Here is a 6,888-nt window from a genome sequence, read left to right as displayed (position 1 = left end):
CTCCACGTCTTAGTCTTCCGCCATCTTGAAGCTCCTCTGTCCTCAATTCTTTTCATTCTTTTTTCTTTATTGTGCTCTGCAGTAGTTTTTTGCACTCTTTTATTTAACAGGTCACTTATCCGTTCTTCTGCCTCAGAATGCTACTGATTCCTTCTAGCAAATTTTTAATTTCATTTATTGTGTTGTTCATCATTGTTTGTTTGCTCTTCAGTTCTTCTAAGTCCTTGTTAAACTTTTCTTGTATTTTCTCCATTCTCTTTCCGAGATTTTGGATCACCTTTACTATCATTACTCCAAATTTCTTTTCAAGTAGACTGCCTATTTCCTCTTCATTTGTTTGGTCTGGTGTGTTTTCACCTTGCTCCTTCATCTGCTGCATATTTCTCTGTTTTCTCATTTTGCATAACTTACTATGTTTTGGGTCTTCTGCAGGTTGCAGGTTCGTAGTTTCTGTTATTTTTGGTGTCTGCACCCTGTGGATCAGGTTGGTTCAGTGGGTTGTGTAGGCTTCCTGGTGGAGGGGACTGGTGCCTGTGTTCTGGTGTCTGGAGCTGTATCTTGTCCTCCTGGTGGACAGTGCTGCATCCGCTGGTGTGTTTTGGAGTGTCTGTGACCTTAGTGTGACTTTAGGCAGCCTCTCTGCTAATGGATGGGGTTTTGTTCCTGTCTTGGTTGTTGCTTGGCATGGGGCTTCCAGCAGTGGACCTAACTGGGCATTGGGTGGAGCTGGGTCTTAGTGTTGAGATGAAGATTTGTGGGAGAGCTCTTGCTGATTGATATTATGTGGGGCTGGGAGGTTTCTGGTGGTGCAATGTCGTAGACTCGGCCCTCCCACTTTGGAGGCTCAGGCCTGACATCTGGCTGGAGCACCAAGGCCTGCCAGCCACACAGCTCAGGAGAAAAGGAAGAAAGAATAAAACAAACAAAACAGAACAAAAAATGTACAGAGAGAACCCTAGGACATATGGTAAAAGCAAACCTATACAGAGAAAATCACACAAGTAAGCATACACATACACACTCCCAAAAAGAGGAAAAGGAAAAAAAATGTATATAGTAAAAAAAAAAAAAAGGAAGAGAGCAACCAAACCAATAAACAAATCCACCCATGATAGTAAGCTCTAAATACCAAACTAAGATAAACATAAAACCAGAAACAAATTAGATGCAGAAAGCAAACCTCAAGTCTACAGTTGCTCCCAAAGTCCAGGGCCTTAATTTTGGGAACATTTGTTGTCTATTCAGGTATTCTTCAGGTGTAGTGTTTATCAAGTTGATTGTGGGGATTTAATCTGCTGCTCCTGAGGCTGCACAGAGAAATTTCCCTTTTTCTTCTTTGTTTGCACAGCTCCTGGGTTTTAGCTTTGGTTTTTGCCCTGCCCCTGTGTGTAGGCCGCCCTCAGGAATCTGTTCCCCACCCAGACAGGAGGGGGTTAAAGCAGTAGCTGATTAGGGCTCTCTTGCTCACTCAGGCGGTGGGGAGGGAGGGGTATGGTAGTCATGGAATGCAGTGCGAGCCTGAGGTGGCAGAGGCTGACGTGACCTTGCAACAGCCTGAGACACGCTGTGTTTTCTCCTGGGGAAGTTGTCCCTGGATCTTGGGGCCCTGGCAGTGGCGGGCTGCACAGGTTCCTGGGGGGTGGGGTGGATAGTGACCTGCGATTGCACACAGGATTCCTGGTGGCAGTGCCCGCGGTGTTAGCAGTTCATGCTGGTCTCTGGGGTCCGAGCTGATAGCCACAGCTTGTGCCTGTCTCTGGAGCTCACTTAGGCGGTGCTCTGCCTTCTGTGGACACACTGGGAAGGAATCTCCTCTCCTCACACACCCCGAAACAAAGGTCTCTTGCCTCTCTGGCAGGTCCAGACTTTTTCCCGGACTCCCTCCTGGCTACTTGTGGCTCACTAGCCCCCTTTAGGCTGTGTTCACGCAACCAACCCCAGTTCTCTCCCTGGGATCTGACCTCGGAAGCCCGAGCCTCAGCTCCCTGCCCCACCTGCCCCGGTGGGTGAGCATACAAGCCTCTCGGGCTGGTGAGTGCTGGTCGGCACCGGTCCTCTGTGTGGGAATCTCTCCGTTACCCTCTGCACCGCTGTTGCTGTGCTCTCCTCCGTGGCGCCAAAGTTTCCCCCCTCCGCCACCTGTCTCCACCAGTGAAGGGGCTTCCTAGTGTGTGGAAACTTTTCCTCCTTCACAGCTCCCTCCCACTGGTGCAGGTCCTGTCCGTGTTCTTTTGTCTCTGTTTTTCCTTTTTCTTTTGCCCTACCCAGGTACGTGGGGAGTTTCTTGCCTTTTGGGAGGTCTGAGGTCTTCTGCCAGCGTTCGGTAGGTGTTCTGTAGGAGTTATTCCACGTGTAGATGTATTTCTGATGCATTTGTGGGGAGGAAGGTGATCTCCATATCTTACTACTTAGCCATCTTGAAGGTCTGTCCCTTATAAAGTATCTTGAGGTGGTATTAAGGCAAGGTGAATTTGATACTGGCCTACCAATGATACTCTAGTCCTAGGTAAATGAGATTTTTCTTAGAATCTCTTGGTTTTTGGGTTTGTTGCTAAGAATTCTGTTTTGGCACACTTTATTCAGGCAAATGGATTGCTTCTCTCTTTTCCTGCCATCCCCATGGCCAGGTTCTGGCCAATGCACACTTGAGTAGGGGCCATTCACTGGGTGACCCACTCAGGCGGGCTTTTAGCTGTATCTTCCTCCTTCCTCTTGTGGGTGAAGGGCTGTAGAGTGAGTGGATAATCAGGCTGTCAGGCACTTGACTTTGACAGACTGGTCTACAGAGATCTTCAGAGTTTCTCTAGAGTCTCATCTCAATGTGACATTTACACGTTTTATAAGTAGTAGTATTGTTTTTTTTTTAAATTGTGAGTGGTGATCCATGAATATGTCATGAAATGGAATTAGTGGTATTGACCAAGATATTAAAGAGTACAATAAGATAAATAGAATAAAAATATCAGTGTGTATGGTGCATAGTAAGGTTAAGTATTGTTTCATGGAGCTTCGTTTGTAGATAAACCTGTACGTCCTGGGTTATGATGTAGAATGTATTTTTTACTCCAACTTGTGGTTAAAAAGAAAGTTTGAGAAAGACTGCCCTAGAGTGTAGGGGATGAGAATCTAGCCTCTGCAGTTAGAAGACTTATATAGAAGAATCTCAGCTCCATAATTATCAGATGCCTGATGGTGGGCAAGTCTTATAACCTCTTCGGGCCTCAGACTCCTCATCTGTAAAGTAGTGATAAAGATAGATCCTGACTGAAAAGGTTATGTTTGTTGAGAGGACTGAAGCCCTGACTACAATGACTGACACACAATAAGTACCAATTGTTATGATTATCTATGAAAGTTGGTTGTTAATTTGTTGTGAGTGTGTGTGGCAGGAGGGTGTAATTAAAATGAGTCATATGAGCCTGTTTCCAGTGTAGTAAATGGCTACAGACTGGTTGAGTCCTTCTTAAGCCCCTGGATTCACTATTGGTCTTCTATGTGGAATGACATCTGATACCTTATTTTGAAACACTTGTTTGAAAATCAAGACTCCCTCAATGGGAAATACTTCTTAAGATCTTTAGAAGAGCATAAATCGTACTTTGATTTCTATTTCCCTTTCCCAAAGGAATAAGATTAAGAGTAATAGATGCAGCGATTGGGTAGGGAAACCTCCTGGTATGGGAAGCACAGGGCTGTGCCCCTCTTGCTCCCTGTAAGGTCTCTCTATTTGTTGAAATCAGCCTTCTGCTGCTAGGAATTAATTTCTTCAGGCTGTGCTTCTAGTAAACTCATTCACACTAAGCTGTTCTGGGGGTGCTTAACATGTTTATTTGTAATTTATTTCGGGGTAGCCTTTCCTGGTAATGGTTGTGTTTATTTTTTTAAACAGATAAATTAAAGCATAATTTACATACCCTGAGTTCACTCCTTTTAAGTGTACAATTCAGTGATTCTTGAATGAAGAACTCAATGATTATTGAATTTATAGAGTTGACGAAACATCACCACAATCCAGTTTTGGAACATTTCCATCACCTCCAAAAGATCTCTCATGCCCATTTGCCTGCCACCCCCAGCCCCAGGCAACTATTAATCTGCTTTCTGTATTTATAGATTTGCCTTTTCTGGACATTTCATCAGAATGAAATCATACAGCGTATGGTCTTTTGGGTCTGGCTTCTTTCACTCAGCATAATGTTTTTTGAAATTCAGCCACATTGTAGCATGTATAAGAACTTCATTGCTTTTTATTGCCTGATAGGGTTCTACTGTATGGATATACATTTGTTTCTCCATTGCCAGTTGATGGATATTTGATTGTTTCCACCTTTTGCCCATTATGAATAATGGTGCTATGAACGTGCATGTACAAGTCATTGTATGGATGTATGTTTTTATTTCTCTTTCATAAATAACCAGGAGTGGAATTGACGGGTCATATGCTAAAGGAGGAGTCTAGTTTCTATATATCCTTGCCAACACTTATTACTGTCTGTCTTTTTTGATGATAGCCATTCTAGTGGGTGTGAAATGATAGCTCATTGTAGTTATAATTTGAATTTCACTAATGAATAATGATGTTGAGCATCTTTGTACATATTTATTATTTATAGGTTTCTTTGCTGAAATGTCTATTCAAATCTTTAGCCAAAAATTTAACTGGGTTGTTTGCCTTTTTACTGTTGTGTTGTAAGAGTTCTGTACATACTCTGGATACAAATCCTTTATCAGATACATAATTTGCAAATATTTCCTCTCAGTTTGTGGCTTGTCTTTTAATTTTCTTAAAAGTGCCTTTTGAAGAGCAAAGTTTTAAATTGTTATACAGTGCAATTTATCATTTTTATTGATTGTATTTTTGATGTTGTATCTAAGAACTCTTTGCCTAGATCGAGGCCATAAAGTTTTCTCCTGTATTTTCTTCTGAAAGTTTTATACTTTTAGCTCTTCAGTTTAGGTCTATGATGCACTGTGAGTTAATTTTTGTGAGTAGTGTGAGGAAAGCATCTAAATTCATCTTTTTTCATGTGGATATCCAGTTGTTCCAGTGCCTTTTGTTGAAAAGATTTTTGTTTCTCTATAAAATTGCATTGACACGTGCAGGTCTAAGAAATAATACAGAGTGGTCCGTGGTGCACTTTGGCTAGTTTTCTCCAATGGTAACATTTTGCAAAACTACAGTATAATATTATAACCTGGGTATTGACATTGATATGATCCATAGCTCTTATTCAGATTTTCCTAGTTTTATTTATACTCATTTGTGTGTGTGGGGGGGGTGGAGTGGGGGGCCATAACTTTATTAAGTCCTATACAGTTTTATCACCTGTGTAGGTTGGTGTATCCACCACCACAGTCAAGGAACTGAACAGTTCCAACACCACAAGGATCACTCCTGTTGCCCTTTTATAACCACTCCCACTTTCCTGCCACCACCACCCTTGCCCCTCCCTGACCACTGGCAAACACTAATCTGACCTCTATTTCTAAAATTTCATCATTTCAAAAATCTTATATGAAGCGAACCATGTGTTATGTAACAATTTGGGATTGGCATTTTTCACTCAAAAAAATATGGAGCACTTTAAATTTGCATATCGTCCTTGCAAAGGGACCATGCTAATCTTTTTCATCTCATTGCCGTTTTCATGTATGTGATGCCAAAGTGCATATAATCATTTATTTTTTAATGTTGGTACTGATGTATTTGTATCATATCTCTCGATTTTTATTTATTTTCTATGTATCATGTCTTTTTGTTCCTGTATTCCTCCTTTATTACCTTTTTTTGTATTAAATAATTTTTTTCTAGTGTCCCCTTTAAATTCCTTTGTTTTTAATTATATTTTTTGGAATGATTTTCTTAGTGCTTCTTCTGGAGGAATTATAATATGCTTCTAAACTTAAAAACAATCTATTTCAGATAATGCTAACTTAATTCCAGTAAAATATAGAAACTGCTCCGATATTGCTCTATTGCCTCCCCCTTCCTTTGTGATACTATTGTCATATATATTACTTCTTTATATGCTATATTCCTCTAATTATAACTATTCTTTATGTGATTCTTTTTTAAATGTGTTAAGAGAAGAAATGAGAAAAACTCTCTTTATCTTTTTTATTTAACTGCATAATTACCTTTATTCATGCTCTTTATTTCTTTGTGTGAATTTGAATTACTGTCTAGTGCCATTTCTTTTCAGCCTGAAGAATTTCCTTTAGTATTTAGTATTCTTTATAAGGCAAGTCATCTTTATCTGGGAACGTCTTTATTTTGCCTTCATTTTTGCTGGACATGGGATTCTTGGTTGATTTTTTTTTTCTTTCAGTACTTTGAATATGTCACCCTCCTGCTTTCTGGGCCTTCACCATTTCTGGTGTTAAACTATTGAGTCCCTTCCCCATTGTATGTGATGGGTTGTTTTTCTCTTGCTACTTTCAATATTTTCTCTTTTTCTTTGGCTTTCAACACTTTGACTATGATGTATCTCAGTGTGGATTTCTTTGCGTTTTTTTCTACTTGGAGTTCATTGAGCTTCTTGAATGTGTAGATTAATGTTTTTGATGAAGTTTGATAACGTTTTTGGCCATTATGTCTTCAAATGTTCTTTTCTGCCCCTTTTTCTCTCTCTTCCTCTTGGACTTCATGTACGCTTATGCTGGTATACTTAATGATGTCTCACAGATCTCTCAGATTCTGCTAATATTTCTTCATTATGTTTTTTTTCTGTTCTTTGGGTTGGACAATTTCTATTGATTTACCTTCAAGTTTGCTGATTCTTTCTTCTGCTAGCTGAAGTCTGTTGTTGAGTCCCTCTAGTGAATTTTTCCTTTCAGTTCTTGTAGTCCTAAACTCCAGAATTTCAAAATGGTCCTTTTAAAATAATT

At 40.3% G+C, this 6,888-nt stretch overlaps 1 pseudogene; it reads right to left on the bottom strand.

Annotated features, from left to right (window-relative positions):
• Positions 1-5,568: 5,568 nt before the first annotated feature.
• On the bottom strand, positions 5,569-5,669 carry LOC115804075 (U6 spliceosomal RNA; annotated as a pseudogene).
• Positions 5,670-6,888: the final 1,219 nt, after the last annotated feature.

This window comes from Delphinapterus leucas, chromosome X (assembly GCF_059928025.1).
Source record: "Delphinapterus leucas isolate spDelLeu-1000000601 "Yukka" chromosome X, BTC_Dleu_Yukka2, whole genome shotgun sequence".
Classification (NCBI taxonomy): domain Eukaryota; kingdom Metazoa; phylum Chordata; class Mammalia; order Artiodactyla; family Monodontidae; genus Delphinapterus; species Delphinapterus leucas.
The sequence above is the reverse complement of the archived record's forward strand: the minus strand, read 5'-3'. Positions and strand labels throughout refer to the sequence as shown.